The 24,793-nt window shown below is 43.0% G+C and overlaps 1 protein-coding gene across 3 annotated transcripts in view; it reads left to right on the top strand.

Annotated features, from left to right (window-relative positions):
* Positions 1 to 5,408: 5,408 nt before the first annotated feature.
* The window catches only part of BLK (BLK proto-oncogene, Src family tyrosine kinase), a 52,135-nt gene continuing 32,750 nt past the window's right edge, over positions 5,409 to 24,793 (top strand). For 2 of the 3 annotated variants that reach the window (XM_081495591.1, XM_081495588.1), the window contains exon 1: positions 5,409 to 5,591. The gene's annotated coding sequence lies outside the window, so the exon portion shown is untranslated. Of the gene's footprint in view, positions 5,592 to 18,873; positions 18,925 to 24,793 lie in introns of those variants that run through there. The other variant, XM_081495589.1, reaches the window with a different exon arrangement.

Here is a 24,793-nt window from a genome sequence, read left to right as displayed (position 1 = left end):
TAAATTTACTTACATGCTTGCCATTTCCAGTGCTTTTCATTTCTTTTTGTCAGCTGGTTAACATCTGGTATCATTTTCTTTCAGTCAGATAGAAACAAATTCTCTGTTTTACTTATCTGGAAAAGTGTTTATTTCACCTTCACTTTTTAAAGATATTTTTACTGGATAGTAAATTCTTAGGTGATAGTTCTTTTTTTTTTAATTTTAGCACTTTAAATATGCCATTCCAGTGTCTTCTAGCCACCACCGTTTCTGATGAGAATTCAACCACTAATTGTGTTGCTGTTGCCATAAATATGACAGATCATTTTTTTCTCTTGCTGCTTGGAGGATAATCTCTTTTCTTTGGTTTTCAATATATAACCATGATGTCTCAGTGTGGTTCTCTTTGTGTTTGTATTATGTTGGGTTCATTCTGTTTTCTGACTGTGCTAGTCTGTTTGGGCTACCATAACAAAATGCCATTAACTGAGTGGTTTATAAGCAACGTAAATTTATTTCCCACTAATCTGAAGGCTGGCAAGTCCAGGATCACGGTGCCGGTTGATTTGGGGTCTGGTGAGCATCTGCTTCACTGATGACTGATCGTCTTTTTGCTGTACACTTGCATGATGGAAGAGAGAGAACTCTCTCTATATAAAATTTTTAAAAGGCCTTTTTTATTTTTTAAGTTCACTAATGCTTATTGTTTTCCAGGTAAATAAAAGTGAAGGAATTTGCTTCTATCCAATTTACATGAGGCCATGCTCTCATGGCCTAATCACTTCACAAATGTTCCACTTCGTAATTAGGTTTGGCACATTGAGTCCAACAGACAAATTTGGGGGAACACAAACATTCAGACCATAGCATTGACCCTTTAAGCTAATGTCATTCACTAACACTGAATAATTGTCAACTATTTTTTTCTTCAAATAGTTTTCCTGTGTCTTTTCTTCTTTCTTCTTTCTCAGGGCTCCTGTTACATTTATATTTGAATGTTATACTTCGTTTGTCAGGTCTCCAAGTCTGGTTCATTTTTCTTAACTCTTTCTGCTTCTCTCTCTCTCTTTTTTTTTTGATTCAATAACTTTTATTGCTCTATCTTCAAATTCACAACATCTTTCTCCTGCCATCTCAAATCTGCTGTTGAGCCTGTCTAGTTAATTTTCAACTTCAGTCTTTGTAGTTTTCAACTCCAGAAATTCCGCCTGATTCTTGTTTATAATTTCCATTTTCCTGTTGAGAGTCTCTTATTGTTGACATATTCTCCACATAAATTCCTTTAATTCTTAAATATATATTCTTTTCATTTCTTGAACATAACTATAAAAGCTGCTCTGAAATCTCTGCCTGCTAAATCCAACATTTGGGTCCATGTGGCATCAGAATATTGACTTTTTTCTGGTCACAGTTTCTTGTTATTTTGTGTGCCTAGTAATTTCTAGTTGAAAACTGGATATTGCTGTGAATTCTGTTTTATTCCTGAATTTTGTTTTATTTTTCTGAAAGTTGTTTCCTGTTTTATTACCTTTTCTGCATCTGAATTGCAAAGTTGGTCTCCTCCATGGTGTGCAGCCATTGATATCAGTGTGTAGTGTTTACTTTTAGTACTTTGCTTTGTTTTTCAGTCTAGCTCCCTAAGGGTATTCCCTGTTTGTGCACTATTTAACAGTCTGGTCATTATTTGGATAGAAGTTCTGCTCAGAAACCTTGAACATGTGAGCCTTCTACCTTCTGCTGTCTAAGTTGTGTGTGGTTGAAGGAACAAATTCAAATCTGCAGAGTGTCCTTGGGTCTCCCTTGATTTTCAGTTTTTGCTGGACTCTCTCTGGTCTCCCTGACTTGTGCATATTTTAGGAGGTGGTCAGGGACATGCGGGGAGTTTATTATCTCAGCCCTTTTGTGGCTCTCTTACTTCCAGATTTCCCCCATTGCATTTCTGGGTGATCTCTAGGCTACTCTGAACAGAAGTTATGCTCTCAAGCCCAGTAAAGCAGCAGTTTTTCACTTTGATCTGAACTGATTCTATGACCTTTAACCCATAAACAGCAGATTTTCACCTCTTCATTCCAGATCAAATCTGTCACCTCCACCTGGCTGCTGGTTTTCACTAACAGCCCTCAAACAAGTTCATCATTCGCACAAGTAAAATTGTGGTTCTCGGGACTTCCCTGCTGGTCTGGTGACTAAGATTACACACTCTCAATGCACGGGGCCCGGTTTCGATCCCTGGTCAGGGAACTAGATCCCACCTGCTGCAACTGAGAGTTCTCGTGCCACAACTAAAGATCCTGTATGCCACAGGGAAGATCACAGATCCCTCAAGCAGCAACTGAGAACTGGCACAGCCAATAAGTAAAATTATATTTTAAAAAATAAGTAGTAGTTAAAAAAAAAAAAGCTGTGTTTCTCATCAGCCAAGCTAAGTTGTGTGGATGAGGCACAGAAAGTCCAAACAAGAAGACCACAGACTCATGACCATTCTGATGCAGGAGCAATTTTCCAAGATTAAACACTTCTCAATTTGCCTTTGGTCAGGCTCCAGTGCCTTTAAATAGTGAATTTTGACAACTTTATCTGGCTTTATTCTTGTTTTCTTCAGAGGGAATTTGCCCCCCTTCTCACACCACCTTTCCTAAGTGAGTCTTGGACTGGATTATTTTAATGTTTCTTCCCTTCAGCTATTCTATTGTCCACAGCTTTTGATTTTTTTTTGTTCAGAAATGTTCTGATGTCAGAAGGCTGTTGCAAACACATGGAAGGATGGCTCCGAATTTTGCATATGTCACCTCAAATGTGCAAAAATAAATTAGGCAGCCAGTGAAGTTGAACACTGAGCTGGGGTTGGGGGGGAGGGTCAGAGCTGGAGTCTCATCTCAGCGCAGCCCTGGGAGCCCTCTCTGAGGTTCTCCAACAAAAGTTTCTGCTAAGGACACCCCTCGTCTCACCTCATATGTCTTGCTGCTTCCCATCTTCTCTCCCAGCTCCTCCTCTCCTCCCCCTGCCTTTCTTGTGGATGCTATGACTCTGTCAGGGTGAAAATGGCTGAAAGCAACTTTCACTTCTGCTTAGACAACTGAAACCCAAGAGTAAGGTCATTTCCTCCTTCTTTTCTGGGTGCCTGCTGGAATCCATTTTTGGTTTTTTTTCCGATCCCTGTCTGTTGACGGTGGACAGAAAGGTGAAGTTTTTTTTCCCAAATTCATACAAATCCCAGCTTCCCTGAACCCCTTTCCCTGCAAACCTCTCACATCCCCTCTCACTCTAACCTTGAATAGATAAGTCATTGGAGGAAATGGATTTTCTCTTTAGAAAGGTAGACTCCCTGTTTCCCACTGTATTCTCTGCATCCTTGAGTTCAAGTATGTAAAAATTCTTCACAACTCACTTATTTAAGCCCCATAGATTAAAAAAAAATAGACATAATTCAGGTGGTATCACAGGACCCTTGGTAAGTAAAAAGCTCAATGCTGGCTCTGCCTCTGAGAGTTTGCAGGATCCTTAGTGACAAACCATGTTCAAAGCCGTCTCCTTGGTAATGTCCTCCAGCAGTCCTTGATGGAGTTGCTCCTGCCTCTGTTCTAATACTGTGCCTTGTTGAGGCACCTTTGGCTGCACTTACCACACCCAGTCACAGTTGTATGTCTGCCAGACCCCTCCCAGACACATTAGACTGGCTCCCACAGAGGACAGGCATGCTTATTTATATCTGCATCCTCAGCCTCTTGTGTGTTCTTACAGTAAACAATCAGAAAAGTTTGTTGTGTTAGTTGAATTGAAATAATAGGACTGAATAATCTCTCCTCAATTCAGCAACATTTCTGTATTTATGATTTTATTTATTTTTTTTAACTTCCAAGTTTTGTTTTATTTTTAATTGGAGGATAATTGCTTTACAGTGTTGTGTTGGTTTCTGCTGTACAACGACGTGAATCAGCCATAAATATACATATACATATCCCCTCCCTCTTGAGCCCCCCTCCCACCACCTTAATCTCTCTCCTCTAGGTTGTCTCAGAGCACCAGGCTGAGCTCCTGTATATATCAAATCAGTAACTTTTAAATCATAAGTTTAAGCAGTTCGGGAGTCTTCAAACCAGAGCGTAAATGCTTAGGTCCAATTCTCAGGTGTCAGGAAGTGAATACAAAAATAATAACACACACAATTCACTGAGCGCAGCCAGTTCTGGGCACGGTTCTGGGCCCTTTGCTGTCGGAGATGGAAGAAGACAAAGCAGTTTTTCTAAAAGATCAGATTTAGCACTTGGATTAGGGATATTCACATCAGCTACCAGTTATTTGGAGTTCTCATGTGCTAAATACTGTAATAGAGGCTTTTTATACATTAATCCGTCTGTTCTCACAAAAAATCTTTTGGGAGAAATAAAACAGATTGTTTCCAAGGAGTCTTAGAACCCAAGATCTCTATGTTGCTGCTACGGTTGCCATGAACATCTGTCAAAAAACTCTTTCCTGCCAGAGACTCACAGCGAATTCCTCTCTTAATCCTAAAATCCAAGGGAAGGGACTCCATGAAGAAGCTGAGATTCTGAACTGTAGTCCCAGGGCAGGAGTAGAAGCCAATGTGTCTAAATTCTATCCTTGCCCCTCCATATCGATGTTCCCAGACATAAAGGCAGGAGAGGAGACCACCCATTGGCTCCCTTTGGTCCACAGATCAGAAAGTAGGAGGCCAGTGGCTCACTATGTCCAGCTGAACCAATAAGTCTCCAGAGGGCATCTCGGCAAACTTCTTGGTCCCATTGGTCCCTCAGCTGGTGTGGTAAAGGACAGCACCTCATCATTCTAGATGTTACGGTCCTTCCCCATCACCTCCATCATTCTCTGCTCCTCTGAGTTTTCATAGTAGAGTGACATAGCACAATTGAAAAGGCTCTGAGATCAGAATCAAGGACGGACTAGAGTCAAGGGAATTCCCTTACTAGAGGCAAGGGAATTAGCCAAATTTTTGCCTCTCTATTCTATCATTTGTGCTCTTAGTATCCCATAGCTGGGTATCATCAGAACTATTTGGAAGACAAGACAAAACCAGCATGGCTGGGAGATGGCCCCTTGCTCACACAGACAGAACAAGGCAGTGGAACCCAAGCTCCTTCATGCCTTGCAGACAACCCTGCGAGGCAGCGTGAAATAGCTTGCAGACTTAACTTGGAGGTTTACTAACTCTGCCAGGCTCGCTGCAAGAAAAACACCTCCGTGTTGTTAAACCAAAGCCCCTTGGGAAAACTTTCTGATGGCAGAGGGGCACAGTGACAAACATGGCCCAGCTCCAGAGAAAGACAAGCTGCTCATAGGCTTTTCCTGGGCACAGCAAACCCACGAAAGCTTTCTCGAAGAGCCGGTGGGAGGGGCGGGGCTCGGTGGAGGCAGCTGTGACCACAGACGGGGGTGGGGGGTACCCTGCCACCTCGGCAGGGTGCTTGCCATCGTCAGCAGGAAGCCATGAGCTGCTGAAGTGACTGAGACGCCTGGAATGGGCTCCTGCTTCAGGATTGTTTCCCAGTTGCTGGTTGTAGCTAGGAGGCTGCTGCCCCACAAGGCGTGGGGATTTGAAGAGCTATGGTGAGCAGTCGCTGAATACTGCCAAGGTAAGACTCATCTTCCGCCTTCCTGACCACGTTTCCTCATACAGCACAGACAGTGCTTAGGTGCCTGTGGGTGGGAGAGTGGGCAGGAACATTGCTATGGGTGTTACAGGGGAGAGGGAAGACTTTCTTAGGATCTGAGCCCCAGCTGTGAATAGATTGCTCCGTCGTTTGCTCATTTCTATTTTAGAAGGGTTTTTTTTTAATTTTTCATCTTATTTTTAATTGGAGGATTATTACTTGACAATATTGTGATGGTTTCTGCCATACTTCAATATGAAACAGTCACCCAAGAGAGTTTTCTTGATTGATAAAAGTTCAGTCCATCCAGGATACAGTCTGCTTCTCAGGCTTTCAAAGCTGGAAAAGGTGGTGAACGTGCCACAGAAGAAAGACAGGAGGAGGCTGTGGGTGGGATGAGGGTATGGATGGGCACTCAGGGCTGTGTGCTCCAGGCAAGAGCCTCCCTATAAAGGAGGGTAAAGATACCATGGTGCCAAGCTGATGCAGGGCAGCAGTGATATGCAGAGGGTCTGACTCAAGGTCAGTGATTGGTTGTTGCTTTCATTTCATTTTGGTCTTCTTTTTAAAATCAGGTTTTCCATTTTTCAGACATTTGGGGTTAGAGTGATAGAATAGGCTTGTTGCTGTTTGGTTGCTAAGTCATGTCCAACTCTTTGCAACACCATGGAGTGTAGCTCACCAGGCTCCTCTGTCCATGGGATTCTCCAGGCAAGAATACTAGAGTGGGTTGCCACACCCTCCTCCAGGGGATATTCCCAACCCAGAGACTGAACCCGTGTCTTCTGCATTGGCAGGTGGATTCCTTACCACGGAGTCACTAGGGAAGCCCCGGAATAAGTTTAAAGACGGCCTGTTTGGCTAAGAGAGCTCTTTGGCCAACTGTGAAAAGGAAAGAATAGTTGATATCTTGAGAGGATTTAAAAAATTCTAGGATTTTGACAACATTTCCAGTCATTTCCTAACTGGCCAATGTGTTCACTCAACCTCAATTGCCACACGACCAAGGAACGAAAGAACTGTTATTACGGTGCTTCTGTCATTATAGAGAAGAATTCCACATGATATATGTTGATGCTCTTCCCTCCTGGAAGGGAGTTTGGATCCCCTCAGCTTAAGTGAAGACTAGACTTACTAGAGAGTATGGAAAAGGAAAACCGGTAACCCTGCAGTGGAGAATCCTGGCCCCAAGGTCAAGGTTAACATCTCCAGGGATAAGTCACATTGTATTTATTGTGTAACTTTGGCTGCAAGGAGAAAAGTACTTCACCTCCATGCTATTCCTTCCTCAAACCCCTAATCCTAGTCTAGTTATGAGAAAACATCAGACAAACCCAAATTGAAGGGCTACAGACTATTTGAACTTCAAGATTCTCAAGGTCATGACAAACAAGTAAAGATAGGGAAATTACCACTTCAGAGGAGAGTAAGGAGAAATGACAACTAAATCCAGAATTCACATATGGGTTGAATTGGATCCTGGAACAACAACAACCTCAAAGTCATTAGTGAAGAATAGGTGAACTCTAAATGAAGTCTGGAGTTGAACGACTATCACTGATGTGCCTTTCTTGGTTCTGGCAAAGGTACCATAGTTAGGAAAGACAGCAACACTAGGGGAAGCTGGGTACAGGATGCATGGCAAGTCTCTATCTTATCTTTGTAATTTTTCTGTAAACCTAACTTTATTCCAAAATAAAAATTACTCCAAAATAAAAAACTAAAAAATAAAAATCTATGCTCATCCTGCCTTGGAGCAGAAATAGTCAACATCTGAACATGCTTGGGAAAACTGGTGTCCCTGGCCCAGGGGGCCCACCCTCTCTTTGAACATTCTGGAACCTGGAAAGCCTCTTGCATTTTCTATCAGCCTCTCTCTCATCTCCCCACCTGATTCTCAGAAAGCACCATATTTCCCTCTCTCCGTGGTCTTCCTCATCATTCATTTATTTTTTCATTCAACACACATTTCCGAGCCCTCACTCTGTGTCAGGGGAATTTAGGCCTAAGGACCACACTCTGTCTCCCAGCGGAGCTCACGGCGCTGGTTCAGGCTCCTCAGCCTCCAGCACATGCCCAGCTACCCACACCTGACCCCTCCCCCGTGAGGAAGCAGGAGGCTGAGTGTGGAGGCCAATGAGGGCCCAGACCCGGCATGGAATACCCGGATGGACTCTGCCATCCTGGGCTCACCCATCCCCACAGAATCTGTGGTCAGCCAGGCAGCAGTGAACTGTGCTGCAAACACTCTTCCATGATCAGAGCATCTCCCAGGGAATGCCGAGTCAAACTGGAACTCTGAGAGCCAGCTCCTGCTTGAGTGACGCCTCGGGGGCCTGGTCCCTGCACAGACCCTAGAATCTGCAGCCTCCAGACGAGATCACCAGGGGCAGCAGCCTTGTTTTAAGGATCAAGTGTTTGGAGAGGTAGCAGGGAGACAGAGAAACCCAACCCACACCCCTCAACACACATACACATTCACATACATACATACACACACACATGCATGTGCGCACGCACCTCACAGGCCCAGCAGAGCAGGTGTGCCCTTGTTCAAAGGCGATGTCTCAACCAGATTAGAGAAAGCTTCGGAAGCAGACATGAAAGAGGAAAGAATTATGAAGCTGTGGGGAGATAGCATTTACATGAAAATCACAACGCTTAGATGAAGATCTGAGCTGAAGAGCGGTGATTACCACTGAGCTTGCAGTCCCTTTCCTGTCACATCTCCTGCTCCCCCTCGGCTTCTGGAACACACCAGGCCCCTCCTGCTGGTCGCTCTGCCTGGCGCACCTCTCCTCTTTCTCATCCAGGCAAGTCCCTCTTGTCCTGGTTCTCAGGATCAGTGCCCACGTCTTCTCTCCTGTCACGTCATGCTGTGCCATGCCAAGTCGCTTCAGTCGTGTCCATTTCTTTGCAACCCTATGAACTATAGCCCACCTGGCTCCTCTCCCCATGGGATTCTCCAGGCAAGAATACTGGAGTGGGTTGCCATGCCCTCTTCCAGGGGATCTTCCCAACCCAGGGATCGAAACTGTGTCTCTTATACCTCCAGCATTGGCAGGCAGGCTCTTTACCACTAGCACCACCCGGGAAGCCTACCAGTGCCCAAACCCATCCCTGAGTCCCCAAGGCCTCTAGCACATGCCTGGGGCACTTTGTTGGCAGGCCTGCTGCCCCTCTGGATCTGAGCTCTTCCAAGACAGGGACCAGGCCCTCCCTCCAAACACTATCCAAAACAGGAGAGTGTTTAGAAAGAACTTGAAGCATGGTGAGGGTGTTACATAAGAATTATCTTCCCTTCTGTGTACAAAATATAGATCAGTTCTTTATTTTTTCACCAAGAGGGTCAACTTATGATGAGCTATCCAGCTGTGTTTATTATAGTTAGACAAATGACCTATGTCTCAACTGTCCATTTTTACAGTTATTCTACCTTGTATTGCTATAGAAATTCTATAAAATTATTTCATGGTAAGATTCTTTTTATTCCTACTATTTCTAAGGTAAATGAGACTTTTAAAAAACAAATTCTTCTTTTTTTAATATTGCTCTTGAAGATAGGATCAAAAGTAATAAACCATTTTATGATTTTATTTGGGTGGCTTTATGGGGAAGGCTGAAGTTTCCTTTTCCTAATGGAAAGGAGCCATTTCCATTTTGTGCTGTCTGTCCCTTTGTCTGTCTGGTGGACTCCCTGGCACCTGTCAGGGCTGTCGGGGACGTGTCAGGTTAAGACTGAGAACAGGGGTGTGCTGGCAAATGTTTATCATCTGACTTTCTGGGAAACACACACACACACACACACACACGTAAGTTAATCATCAGTTTTACTGGTATAAAGGATGACTAACACTCATTTACAAATATTAATATATATAATACCCATTCTTATAAATACCACATAGCCAACTGATTCTCCATAGAATGCTCTTGTGAACTTTTGCCAAACTCTTGGACCCAAAGTCAAGCAATTGATGAACATGAACTTCATTGATATTTTCATTTATTCCAAGAAGTAAGATCAGAGTGAAACCACAAAGATGTGTCTGAACTGCACTCAATAGTCTGTGGGGTGACCTACTTCTTTACTAAATTGGATAACAGTATTTTATTACTTGAAAATTTTCTCCATGTTGGGGGGTGCTATACACAGCTGCAAATCTTTTTAAGCGAAATCAACATTATTAACATTTTCTCCATCACCATCTTAAGTCAGGGAAATCAACAAAAATGCATCAGCCACACACGTGTTCAGTTCAGCTCAGTCACTCAGTCGTGTCTGACTCTTTGTGACCCCGTGGACTGCAGCATGCCGGGCTTCCCTGTCCTTCACCAACTCTCGGAGCTTGCTCTAACTCACGTCCATTGAGTCGGTGATGCCATCCAACCATCTCATCCTCTGTCGTCCCCTTCTCCTCCTGCCTTCAATCTTTCCCAGCATCAAGGTCTTTTACAATGAGTTAGTTCTTTGCATCAGGTGGCCAAAGTATTGGAGCTTCAGCTTCAGCATCAGTCCTCCCAATGAATATTCAGGACTGATCTCCTTTAGGATGGACTGGTTGGATCTCCTTGCAGTCCAAGGGACTCTCAAGAGTCTTCTCCAACACCACAGTTCAAAAGCATCATTTCTTCGGTGCTCATGTTTCTTTATAGTCCAACTCTCACATCCATATATGACTACTGGAAAAACCATAGCTTTGACTAGATGGACCTTTGTTGGCAAAGTAATGTCTCTGTTTTTTAATATGTAGCCCTTGCCTATTCCTGTGGTATAAACACTCCTACCATAGCCAGTTTCAAACTGCCAAAACATCTTGGCTGAACATGAAGCTGGGAAGCCGGAAAGAGGGAAGGTAGCACATGGTTATATTGTTTCCATCCAACAGATACAACTGAAGTAAACAACCTCAGGATCAGAGACAACAGTAAAATATCCAGGAAGTTTCCACATATATGTGTTAACATATGGTTTTTGTTTTTCTCTTTCTGACTTACTTCACTCTGTATGACAGACTCTAGGTTCATCCACGTCTCTACAAATGACCCAATTTGTTCCTTTTTTATGGCTGAGTAATATTCCACTGTGTATTTGTATCATAACTTCTTTGTCCTACTAGCAGGGCAGGAAGAGATACAGATGTAGAGAATGGATGTGTGGACATTTGGTGGGGGTGGGGGTGAGATGCATTGGGAGACTGAGATGTACCTATACATATCATATACGTATATACACCCCTCTCTCTGGGGGTCAGCAGGACCTCGCTGAAGGAGCTACTGCATGAGTGCAGGCCTGTGTGTGCTGAGCACTTTGGGAAGGAAATACCAGGTGTGCAGGATGGTGGCTCTTGCTGTTCATGACACCCCAGCTACTGGGCTGAGGAGATAAAAGGGAGGCGGTTAGGAGCTTGCCTGAGGGACGTGAGCCAAGTCTGAGGTCAGAGTTGTGCTGCAGTGTTGCTCTTACTCAGGAGCCTCCGTGCTCAGGACTGGTGTGCTGACTGACCGTGACCTCGAGAAGGTCAAGTCCTGATTGATGAAGCTGCTGCCTCCTCACCCCTGGCAGGTTGCCCTGCAAGAAGCTCTTTGGAAATTTTCTCTTGGTGGCTGTTTTGAGAGTAGCTAACCTCCCATGACCCAGGGGAGGGGTCTGTCACCGGAGTGGGTCCTTTACTTCTGACTCTCTTTGTGGGTGGTGGTGGGGAATCTAAACAGCAGAAACTCACATGGATTTAGATATGAAATTCCTCATGCTCTTTGGAGGAACCAGTGTCCCCTCAGCCCAGACTCAGATGCCGAGGACCCAAGCTGTGCATGGTCTGCCAGGAGTGAGGAGGTGCTTTTCTCTACTCTTTCAGCCACAGGCTCAAGGTTTTGTGCTCAGTGGGGGTCTGTGGGGCTCTGACTGAGTCCTCTGGGGGTCTGTCTTCTCCACCTGCTCACTTAGAAAGCCTTCTAAGCAGGGCCACGTAGAAGCAGGAGATCAGCCATAACCCTTTGGGAGAACAGGCTGATTTTGTACAGATTTATCATGTAGCTCCTTTCTTTCTAACTATAACAATCATATAATACCAAAAACTAAAAACTTTTGGAAACAGATATGAGCCATCTACCCAAGACTTGCTCAGCTTGGTTTGTAGGATGCAGCTTTTTATCACTGGAATCATAACAGACAGAGACCTTTGGAGTCTGTGTTTTTTCCTTGCTTTGTTTTTTTCATCTTAACATAAGCATCTTCCCCATGGCGACATGTCTTCACAATGATCATTTTTTCTATTTTTTATTTAAATATTAAAAAATTTTTTTTTACAATATTGTGTTGGTTTCTGCCATACAACAATGCAAATCAGCCATAATTCTACATATATTCTCTCCCTCCCTAGTCTCCTTCCCATCCCCCATCCCACCCTTCCAGGTCATCACAGAGTGCCAGACTGGGCTCCTTGTACTACACAGCAACTTCCCACCAGCTATCTGTCTTACACCTGGTACATATATACAATGGAATATTACTCAGCCATAAAAAAGAAGGAATCTGAATCAGTTCTAGTGAGGTAGATGAACCTAGAGCCTGTCATACTGAGTGAAGTAACTCAGGAAGAGAAAAACAAATATAGTATATTAACACATACATATGGAATATAGAAAAATGATATAGATGAACCTATTTGCAAGGAAGGAATGGAGATGAAGATGTAGAGAATGGGCTGGTGGACACTGTGGGTGATGGAGAGAGTGGGACGAATGGAGAAAGTATTATCACAAGGATCATTTTTGAAGCTGCATAATATTTCCTTATCTTAACTCTATTTCAAACTGGACATTCAGTCTCCTTTTTTTTTTTAAACATCAAAGAGGGTTATGATTGGGAACAAAATAACATGTAACTTGTAGAGTCCTTCTGAACTACATCGCACAGCCAAAGAGTATTCTTCCCATATTCCAAGGAACAACAATTATATAGAGAGACGAAAGGCTTATTTGGGGGTGGGATGGGGTGGTCTTGGATTTGCATTTGAAGTCATGGTGATCGTGGCCTGAGTTCTCGTCTTCTCATATAGCTCCTTTGTTGTCAACAGCTATATTCGTTGGCCAGGGTTACTGATGTGGTCTTTGGCAGGAGAACAGACTTTCCTCTCTGTCAGATGAAATGACTCAGAAGGAAACAAAACCCAAGGATTTGGCCTCATTTGTCCCATAGTCTAAACCAAGATTCCTAATCTGAGGTCCATGAATTGTTGTGCGGGTTTAGGGGGAGAGGAGTCCTGAAACTGAACACAAAATTGGATGTGTGACGAAAGTGTCTGTAGTTTCACCAGATTCTCAAAGGAGATTGTGGTCCCTGAAAGTATTTTTAAAAACAACTGATCTATCTTTCTTTCTCTCTTCTTCCTTCCCATTCCCTTTGGCGAGTCCAGTGTTAAAATGAAAGAATTCTAAAGATCTGTGCCTACATACAGAAGTCCAGATGTGGAATGGGGACCATATTATTCCCATCTGAGGAGCCTTGGATTAGAACCCAAGTCTATCTCACTGCCTGATCTCTGTGTGCGTAACCATTATGTGAGGCTTCCCAGATGGCACCAGTGGTAAAGAATCCGCCTGTCAAAGCAGGAGACATAAGAGACGCAATTTCGATCCCTGGATCAGGAAGTTCCCCTGGAGGAGGGAATGGCTATCCACTCCAGTATTCTTGCCTGGAGAATCCCATGGACCAAGGAACCTTGCAGGCTACGGTCCGTAGGGTTGCAAAGAGTGGGACACAACTGAAGCAACTCAGTACACACACACATGCTGCTGCTGCTGCTGCTAAGTCGCTTCAGTCGTATCCGACTCTGTGCGACCCCATAGACGGCAGCCCACCAGGCTCCGCTGTCCCTGGGATTCTCCAGGCAAGAATACTGGAGTGGGTTGCCATTTCCTTCTCCAGTGCATGAAAGGGAAAAGTGAAAGTGAAGTTGCTCAGTCGTGTCCGTGTCCAACTCTTAGTGACCCTATGGACTGTAGCCTACCAGGCTCCTCTGTCCATGGGATTTTCCAGGCAAGAGTACTGGAGTGGGGTGCCACTGCCCACACATGCACACACACCCATTATGCTAAAGTGCCTTATGGTTAAGAGAGTTGCTTCTCTTTTTACTTCTTTAACCAAAGCTAATTGCTAATGTGTTCAAGGTCCTGCCATGATTATAGCCATCCTTGGTTCTTCACTAAACTAAATGTTTTGATTTTTTTTTTAAAGCCTTGCATTTCTCTCCAGGGAGTCAGACTGACACAGAAATATTTGTGATTGGCTAATTGTTTTTTCCTCCTACAAGCATTAACCATAGGAGATGAGCTGTGTTTATCAAATGGAAATGTTATCACTCAAGGCTTAAAGAGCCAAGGAAACTTTGAAGTCCAAGAGATTGAACCCAACAGTCTAACCCAATGGGTGGGAGACTTGAGCTCATGATTTACTGAATACAAATGGACCTTTTCTCTTCAGATGTTTTTATTAACAACAACCTACTTGGCACCTATTGGTGATTTTGGCTCCCTAAATGTGTTTGATTTCCTCTCTCTCTTAGTAATCCTGTCCTGAATCTCCTTAAATGCAAGCGTTTATGCCTGGAGGCAAAAAGATGGGGCAAAATTTAATCTCAACTCTCCTTGCTTCCTCTGAAAATATCTGCCAAGTTAACCACTTATTATTACTGAAAACTGGCAGCCTTGAAAGGGGAAAGACTTCCTGAAATATGGGAAATAATCATGCAATAGAAAAGAGTAAATTATAATTTCATCTTGGGCATCTTATATGTAATACAACATTAAACGTTAGATCAGTGTGCTTTATTGGCCCCCTAGTTTTGGCCAGTGATCGATAATCAGTATATGGAATAACAATGGCTTTTGATATAAATGGCATCTTTCTACCTTTGCCCTAGAAAAGTAAACTGTTTACTGTTTATGACAGTGGAGTATTAGGGGGAAGTGGATGAGAAGGCATTTTCTTATATTTGTGTTTTCTCTTCAATGCAGAAGACCCGGGTTCAGTCCCTGAGTCAGGAGGAACCCCTGGAGAAGGGAATGGCTACCCACTCCAGTATTCTTGCCTGGAGAATCTCATGGACAGAGGAGCCTGGTGGGCTCCAGTGCAAGCAACTAACACTTTATAATAATATATTATTGTGTCATGGTTTAACAGTAATAACTCACATTTATTGAGTCCTTACTATGTGTTGAGGCACTCTTATAAATGTGTTATATATTTCATCTTATTTAAGACAAAATCATTCAGTAACTTGCTTTCATAAGAGCATTTTTGGCTTTTTTTGCCTTCACTTCAACTTCTAGATGAGTCTAAATTATTCCCTTTCAAGGTTTTCTGGGCAACAAAGCATGACTGCCTATCCAAAAACAGGAATTAATTATTCAAGAAAGGCTGAAGCAAAGTCCTCAAAATTTGTTGTACCCTTGATAGAATATTTTCATACTTTATCACAATTTACTAGAACATTCATCTCCACCGCCAGCTCTGGATTGAACCCAGGCAGAGTGTGCCTGGGTCCTGAGGCGTGTCCACACGTTTTCGCCCCAAGGAGGCTGCTGCTGACACTGTGTGGTTGGCTCCAGAACTGGGACCCCCAAATCTTAAAGGAAGTGTCAGCAGTTTGGGAGATGGGGATGGCAAAGTCAGAGGAATGAGGCTGAGGGCACAGAAGTGAAGACAGGTGATCTGTGGGCCATGATAAAGGCAGAGAGGGAGTTGAGAGGGGAAGAGAAAGCAGTCTCAAAGAGATATTTGCATACTGTACTTGTTTTCATAGTGGCGTTATTCGCAATAGCTGCATGTTTGAGTGGATAAATAAATTGTTGCATGTACATGCCATGGAATATTATTCAGCCTTAAAAAAAAAAAAAGGAAATTCGAACACATGCCATGACATGGATGAACCATGAGGGCATTATGCTAAATGAAATGTCAGTCCCAGAAGGACAAATAGAGTATGGTGTCACTTCTGTGAGGTCCCCAGAGTAGTCAATTTATAGAGACTGAAAGTAGAAAAGTGGTTGTCAAGGATTGGCAGAGGGGGAAATGGGGAGTTTTTCTTTAATGGAGATGAAGTTTCAATTTTGCAAGACGAAAAAGTTCTGGAGGTTGGGTGCCCAGCAATGTGAATATTTGTTCCATTACCGAACTGTACATTTAAAAATTAAGACGGTAAATTTTATGTCATGTCCATTTACCTAATTAAAAAAACTTTTTTGAGAAATAGAATAGAAAATACTCAAATGCGTTGCTTGAGTAAGGACAAATAATATTGCATGAGCCTTTGTTTCAAGGCGTGGGGGATGTGTGTGCGCATGTGCACCTTGGCATGTTCTATCTTGCAGGTGTACCCTGTGTTCTTACTGAGGGTCATACTAACCAAGAAAAAAATTTCTGATAAACACCACAGTGGAAGACCTCAGACCACACAGCCCAGTAAGTCTTCTCATAACTTGTGTGGTTGAGCCATCCCTCCCCCGGGGCACAGCCGAGGGGTGGTTTCTGCTCTATGGTTCTCACCTCCCAAGGCATCTTTTCCACTCAGAAAATGCTCATTAATTGGCAAACAGATAGCCTAGGAGGTCTTGCATTAATACTTCTCCATCTTCTCCCATTTCCCCAAGAACTAAACTCAGAAAACTGCGTGGATGTGGGAGAGAAAGGAAATACATGTGTGCTCAGTTGCTTAGTTGTGTCCGACTCTTTGAGACCCCGTGGACTATAACCCGCCAGGCTCCTCTGTCCATGGGATTTCCCAGGCAGGAATACTGCAGTGGGTTGCCATTTCCTCCTCCAGAGGATCTTCTCGATCCAGGGATCAAACCTGTCTCCTGAGGCTCCTGCATTGGCAGGCAAATTCTTTGCCACTGAGCCACCTAGGAAGCCCTGAGAAAGGATATGACAAGTACTTAATTTATTCCAAAACTGCTAAGGGAGGGAGGAATGGAAGGGGAGAAGAAAAGAAGGAAGGAAAATGGTTGTGGTTTTGATTTCTGAGACTTGCAGAGTTTAGATAAACCCTTTGTAACCTCAGAAAGCTCAGAGGCTCACCAGAAGCCTTACTAGGGCTTGGACAGGGGTCTGGGAATCAGTCCAATTCCAGGGAAGAGACAGGATGAAACACTCCATCCTTCTGGGCCTTCAGGAGGGACAGGGGGTCTCTGGGGGAGAAGGAACAATAAGCTTCCCCACAGGTTCACCCAGAGGGAGACATTCTTTCTCTAGGATAGTTTCGGAGGGGAGCCTGTGGAAAGGGGAAAAGTGGAGTGTGTGTTTAATATAGTGGCTGCCATTAGCACCTGGCTTGTAGCATCTATAAAGCGCTGCTCACATGAGCGGCTGTGAGCTCCGCATGGCAGCTCCTAGAGGAGGAGAGGGGCATTTAGCTAACTAGAGGCAGAGCTGTGACTGAAATGCGTCCCTTGTGATTTAAAATCCCTCCTCTGCTGCTGCCTCGGGAAAGGTGGTGCTGTAGTCCTGGGCCAGGACGGGAAGTGAACAAGGCAATGGACCACAAGGAGGAGGAGGTTTTCATCCTGGCATATCATGTAATAACCCTGAAGCCTCGAGGGCTGTGGCAGGGATGGAATTTCATGATACGATCAACTGCCTCTGTTGACGGTAGAATGGATGCCACGTGAGAAGAGGAGCTGTCCGTTCGCTCACTCAGACATAACTGTGAGCTTTTCCTGAGGCACTGAGTCACATCTGTGGACAAAACAAAGGCCTCTTCTCATGCAGGATGACAGACACCAAACAAATTTGGAAATATATGTAGTGTCAGGTGGTAATCGGGAGAGAAGTGACACGGCCTGACCTATATCTTCCAGCATCAGGTTGGTGGGAGGGCAGGAAGAGGAACAGAGGAACAGCTGGGAGGCCACTGCAAGGTTCTGGCTTTGACTGGAGTAGCAACAGTGGAAGAAGTGGTCCAATCCTGGCTGCACGTTGAGCCCACAGAACTTGGTGATGGTTTGTTTGTGGGATGTAGGAGAAAGAGCGTGAGAAACTCCAAGATGGAGTCACTGTTTAGCGGGAAAGCTTTGAGGCCCCAGGATATGGGGGGAAAAACCAGCGTCTCCTTTTGGCCATTTCAAGTCTGAGCTGTTTACTAGAAATCCAAGTGGCAATATGATTGGTGATGGAGTCAACTGCTTCTCTGAGCTCTACCAACCCCTCCTCTGGCTCTTTTCCCCTGTGTGCATCGTGGACCTCCTAGCCTCCAAGCACACTTGAACTTTTCAGATGCACCCAGGCTTCCCAGAGCCTCCTGCTGTTGCAGCATAGGCCTGGCTCCTCTGTGCCCCGCCTACTTGCTGATGAGAGAGAGCTTTTCCTGGGCACGAGCAGCGCCTTGTGGGGCAGGAGGCAGCTGCCCAGCTCTTGAAGACCACGCTCCATTCGGGCTCAGCCCACTGTGGTGAGACCCTGCCTACTGCTGGTGCAGCCCCAGCTCTGTGGTCAGAGTTCTTGGCCCCATTGCATGATTGGGTGCTATTCCCCAAGGCCCCACAATTGGATCCTGAATCCAGCCCCTCCCCCCCTCAGCTGAGAGTGACTTCTGGGAAGCCAAAGAGGTACCTTTCTCCTGTAGCAGCTTCTAAAGCAGCCCAGCCCTGAGCCCATGGTTCAGGAGGGTAACCTCCAGGAGGAGGAAGCTGAGCACCCTTAGATGCTGATGACAGAGTGATGCATGCTGGCCGCTCAAAACTCACTTAACAGAGGGGGAAACCAAGGCAGGGAGCAGGTGGGGGAAGACACAGTGTCCACAGCCAGTTGATGGTTGAATCCCAGTTCTCCCAGATCTCCCAGTTGCCCAGGAGCTGGCAGCTCCCCACCCCCACACTGAGCAGCCCTCTGGCTTCACACAGACACTAGGATCACTTTATCCTAAACAAAGCACAGACGCTCTTTCAGATTCAGGCTCCAGCCAAGGCTGTAGACAGCAGGTACTCCTGGCAGAACTTGGCTTCGGACATCAAACAGCCACTTTCATGTGTGTTTACTTAGCACATTCAATTTTTAAGACTAATCTGTTGAATCCCTGCTGGGAACTGGGTTCCAGTTCTGAGGACAGACATCCCCAGGTGGGGGAGCGTGAGAAGTTCTGATCTGTAGGAGGAGCATGGGGCGTCTCTTTCCCCTCCACGCACAGCCCCTCCCATATCTAAAGGTCATCGTCACCTTGTTTGGCATCTCCCCATCTCCCTCAGCATCCCCCTTCTCCGCTCTCTCGTCCACAACCTTTCACAGAGGCCCCTGCAGCTGCCGTGATCTTTCTATCAGGTAAGTGGGTCCACTTGAAGCCATCTAGAGGTTCATGTGGCTTCTTGAAAGGAAGCCCGGCTCCCTCACCTGCCCTCCTCTCTGCCCTCACCTCCTCCATCCTCCCCACCGACTCTGCTCCAGGCCGAGCCCTCCTCTCACCCCCACAACCCAGGATCTTCCATCCTGCCATCCCCCTGCCCTTCCAACCTCAGGGAGCTGCCTCTGGTCACTCAGACCCAGGAGGTCTTTCCTCCACTGAATAACCTCGTGCCTCTGTTTCAAATCCATCACACCACCTCTGCTCTCTGCACAAACTCACCTTTCTCAGAAGTGACTAGCCATTTTCTCTGCTTATACGCTGTCTGGTCTCCCTCTGGCTCACCTCTCTGCCAGCCAGCACGCAAGCTCCAGAGTGCATCCCTGGTCTCTGCTCCCCACAGCACTCCCAGGACCTGTGCTCACGGGCCTCTGTCAGGGAGAACAGGCTCTTCACAGGGAATGAGGGAGGCAGGAGCACGTCAAGGGGCCACGCTGCCCCAGGGGTCCTGCTCCCACACAGCTGCTGGCAAACCGGGTTGTCACAGGGAAACAGTTTGACAGTTTGGATCCAGAGTCTTGAAATAGTTCCTTGGTGTTGAAGCAGAGTAATTTTCCTTCTGAAGGCCTGAACAGAATGGGGAAATCTGAAAAATAGGCAATCCAAATACTGTTGATTATAGTAATGAGCTTTACATTGCATCATGATGACATTCATGTTTTAACTGGAAGTTATACCTCTTAGAAATGCATTCTTTTTTTTTCTGGTTAGGACATATCTTTCTTTTATTTACACGGTACTGAGGGAAAAAGACAACACTAAGAGTTAGACCATGACAAGTTGCTTTCATGATGGTGTTGATCAGCACATTAATCTGTTACACGAACTTCTCTTGCCTTTTAAATTTCTCTTATCCAGTCTAAGGAATTTGGCAGTTGTCTTCATGTGCCTTGCTTCAAATGTGATAGCAAATCCTTCTGCACGTATCTTGGTTACAGACCATAGCAAAGTTTCATCGATTTGTAAATAGTTTCCATGGTAGAAAAAAAAATCAATAACTGAAAATAAATGAGTTCTTTTTTAAAAAAGAAAACTACAATTTTTCTAAATGGTCAAAGGATATGAATGGGCCATCCACAGAGGGGAGAACCCACACAAATCAATAAACATCTCAAAAGTAATCAAGAAAAAACAAATAACAAAAAGATTCCATTTTACCCATTGGATTAGTAAAAAGCAATGTCTTATAACACCGGTTTTGGCAAGCATGTAGGGAAATGAGAATTCTTGGGTATTGCTGGAAGGAGGGCAACTTGGTACCTTGGAGACAGTTTTGTAACTCCACAGCCAAACTGAAGGATCTCACTCTATAGCCCTGTGGGTCCTCACAGTACCCTGGAGCCACATTGTTCAGAGATAGTCTCACACTCGTGCAGGGGGACATGGGCTCCTCACCATGGAGTTTATCATCATGGAAAAGAGGAGACAACTCAATTGCTCCTTAACAAAAAATCATTAAAGGGACAAATAAGATGTGGTTTATTCACTTAATGAAATAAGATTTTAAAAAAATAGAAAACTTAGGGATCTGTATAGCGAAATAAATAAATCTCAAGAATAAGTTTGGGTAAAAATAAGCAAGTTTCAAAAACGTTACTTGCATTATGAGGCCATTTTTGGCAAAACATACAAAATATATATTGCTTGTGGCTGTTTATTTGTATGTCATAAATGTACAAAATCATATGTGATAATAACACCCAGTCACTTCAATATAATGATGACTTTGGAGACAAAGAAAGGAGAAAATTATGATCAAGCTTTAGTAATATTGGTGACATAAAAAAAGAAAGAGGAAAAAAAAGAGAACTGAAGTAAATGTGACAAAATATAAATACGTGTTTGATGTTAGTGCTGTTACATTTGTTTCTGAGTTTTTATGCATATAAAATATTGTGAAAAAACTAATAGTGAAAAATAGTGAAAATTAGTAAATATATACGTAGGTGTGTATATCTATAATCTTAGGTTGGGGAAGATATTTCTAAGAGGGAACACCTAAAGCAAAGATTGGTAAGAAAGATTAGTAAACTGACAAGATAAAGATGTTAATCTTTTGTGCACGGTAAATACTGTAAACAAAATTAAAAAGCTAAAGATAAAATGAGAAAAGTATTTAGAATATATTTGACAAATTAATGTATAAATTAAATATATCTATGATATAAAAAGTTCCTATATATAATTAGGAAAAATGATAAACATCTCAATGTAAAAATGAGCAGAGAATGTAGACAACCAATTCATCACATGAGAAACACAAGTGGTTGATAAATACATGATAAATATTCATAGAAAATTAAATTAAAGCCGTGTTGCTTTTCACTTAGAGGATTGGCAAAGGCTTGCAACTTGATAAAAGCTCTTGACAAAGATCAAGTGAAATGAGCTTTCTTCATTGCTGTGAGAATATAAATTAGTATCATCTTTGCAGAAATTAATTTAGTATCAGAGTTCAAGATCCTTAAAAATATGCATCTTATTTGACTTATCATAATTCCACTTATAGAAATATAGCTTTAAAAATATTGGACAAACAACTAAACATTTATCCTATAAGGATGTTTACTACAGGTTTATTTATAGTAATCAAAGGTTGAAAATAACTTATTTGAGCAACAGTGATTAAATAAATTAATGTTGTCTGTAGATGGTATGCAATTAATACTATTGGTTCCCAAATTATACTTATGTATATATAGTTTACACTGTACTGTTTACTGATATAACCATATTATTATAAACTTAATATATAAACATAAATATATATTTATATATAAACATAAACATGTATATTTATAAACATATATTTATAAGCATAAACAGTCTGGTTCCATTTTCTTAAGGGTATATGCAAATATGAAAGCTCTGGAAATTCATCACCAAAGTGTTCATAGTGTTTTTTCATACATGGTGAGATTTTGAGTCTTTTTAATTTTTTTCTTTATATCGATCTTAATTTTCTGATTTTCAACATGTGTATATTACTTACTTAGCCCAGGGAGTCTCAAAGAGTTAGACATGACTGAGTGACTGAACGATAGCAACGAAACAAAAAAATTATATTAAAAAGTAAAAGATAACTTTTTTTTTTTTTTTTTGCCAGCAAATCATGAGGATTTTTTTTTTTTTTTTATAAATTTATTTATTTTAGTTGGGGGCTAATTACTTTACAATATTGTAATAGTTTTTGCCATACATTGACATGAATCAGCCATGGGTTTACATGTGTTCCCCTTCCTGGACGCCCCACCCACCTCCCTCCCCATCCCATCCTTCTGGATCATCCCATTGCCCCAGCCCTGAGCCCTTGTCACATGCATCGAACATGGACTAACTTAGTAAGTATGAAAAGAACAATAACCTTTCCTGGATAAAGTACAGGGAAATACAGATATCCAGTTGTGTGAAAATGCCTAAAGGACAATTTGGCAAAATATATATCAGAAGACTTAAACATATTATGCTCTTGAGCCCAGGAATCCCACTTCTAGGATTTTTAACCTCAACAAAGATTAACGGGGGACTTGAACAAGGGTAGGGTACATGAGCAAAGGACATCTTTGCAGCATTATTTCTGATACTAAAAAAATGGAAGCAGCTTGGGCAGGGAAGCAGAGGAATGGGTAAAGTAAGTATGGTACCACCTTCCAATAAGACACCTCACAGCCCTGCATGTGATACAACAGGCAAGGGGGTAAATGACAGGAAGAAGTAGCCTTGATACAGTCTTAAAAACAGGTCACAGAACCGAATGTAGATAGGGATCCCAGTTTTGCGTTTTTAAAAAAATGCCAATGGAAAATGGCATACCAGAATGTTAACTAACAGTGGTTATCTCTAAATAATGGTGTTGTAAGTAAATTTTATCTTCCTCTCTACTTTCTGAATTTCCTATAACTGCAAGCAAATTACGTACGGAAAGAGGAAAGTATATTAATGTGATTCATCAGAGGAGGCCAGGTCCTCCAAGCATGGCCTGAACCCATAAAGGATAGAATTCTGTCACCTCTTTCATCCTTTAGAATGTTGCTCAAGGGCACGTGTCCCATATTTTTTAGGGTAATTGCCAATTCATTTTTTTTAACTACATGTTTAAAAAACAATATTTAATGGTATTACAGTGGAAACAGTGTCAGACTTTATTTTTTTGGGCTCCAAAATCACTGCTGATGGTGATTGCAGCCATGAAATTAAAACATGCTTACTCCTTGGAAGGAAGGTTATGGCCAACCCAGATAGCATATTTAAAAGTAGAGACATTACTTTGCCAACAAAAGTCCATCTAGTCAAGGCTATGATTTTTCCAGTGGTCATATATGGATGTAAGAGTTGGACGGTGAAGAAAGCTGAGCGCCGCAGAATTGATGCTTTTGAACTGTGGTGTTGGAGAAGACTCTTGAGAGTCCCTTGGACTGCAAGGAGATCCAATCAATCCATTCTAAAAGAGATCAATCCTGGGTGTTCATTGGAAGGACTGATGTTGAAGCTGAAACTCCAATACTTTGGCCACCTCATGCAAAGAGTTGACTCATTGGAAAAGACCCTAATGCTGGGGAGGATTGGGGGCAGGAGGAGAAGGGGACGACAGAGGATGAGATGGTTGGATGACTCGATGGACATGGGTTTGGGTTGACTCCAGGAGTTGGTGATGGACAGAGAGGCCTGGCCTGCTGCAATTCATGGGGTCGCAAAGAGTCGGACACGACTGAGCGACTGAACTGAACTGAACTGAATGGTATTGGGAGAAGGAAATGGCAGCCCACTCCAGTATTCTTGCCTGGAGAATCCCATGGACAGAGGAGCCTGGCAGGCTTACAGTCCATGGGGTCACAAGAGTCGGACACAACTTAGCGACTGAACCACCATCACCACCACCATTTAATGATATTACGTATTTAAGCATATTGTTCTATGTTTAATACAAACAGCACCGAAGTATGTAAAGTAAAAATGTAAAGTCTTTTTTGATCGTGAATTTCACTCTCCAGAAACAACCCTGTTGGCAGTTTCATTTATACCAAAGGGCTTTCAGACATTTTTTTTCATTTGCAAATATATTTATAAACTTCTCCTTTTTTCTTTTCCACAATTATTTTATACAAAGTATTCTGCAATAAACTCTTTCACCTAAAAATAATGTATTCCAGGCATTTTTGGTCAGTTAGATCTTTTATTATTTTCCTAATTCGTCTACCCATTCATTTGCCGAGTTAGATTTTATTACTGTATAAGTTATCCATAAACATTATTTCTTAAAATATGGAAAGCTCCAAAGGGTCTAAACTGAAAAATAAAAATTTGTCCCACCCCTCCCTCTATCACCCCAGAAACAAGGGATGCTAACAGTTTTTGTTTTTAAATCTCCTTTTCATCACCTTTGTAATTTTAAAGAATACCAACACTTTGATTTTAAATATATCTCTGGGCTAATTACATCGATTCCCACTATGAAAGATGCAGAAGCCCTTCCTTACCTGCCTCCCACCTGTACCCTCTCTTCTTTATCGAAATTTTCATTTGTGGTTGGTTCAATCTGTAAATACAAAAACTGTAAATATGAAGGGCAGACTGTGACCTTGAGAACAAGGAGGTATTTTGGCAAATGTGGGGGACTCTTGGAATCAAATCCCCACGGATACGAAAGGGCTGTGTTTGGAATCAGACAGTATACATTCTTTGTGTTTTGTTTCTTTCTCTTAGCACGGTGCTCTGGAAGTTCACCATGTTAGTATAGCTAGAGTGATCAATTACAACTGCGTTTTTGAAATCCATTCATCAGTTAATGGA

Source organism: Giraffa tippelskirchi, chromosome 1, assembly GCF_054371585.1.
Source record: "Giraffa tippelskirchi isolate mGirTip1 chromosome 1, T2T-mGirTip1v1.2.pri, whole genome shotgun sequence".
NCBI classification, from domain to species: Eukaryota; Metazoa; Chordata; class Mammalia; order Artiodactyla; family Giraffidae; genus Giraffa; species Giraffa tippelskirchi.
Note: the sequence above shows the minus strand (reverse complement) of the source record. Positions and strands in the feature narration are given on the sequence as shown.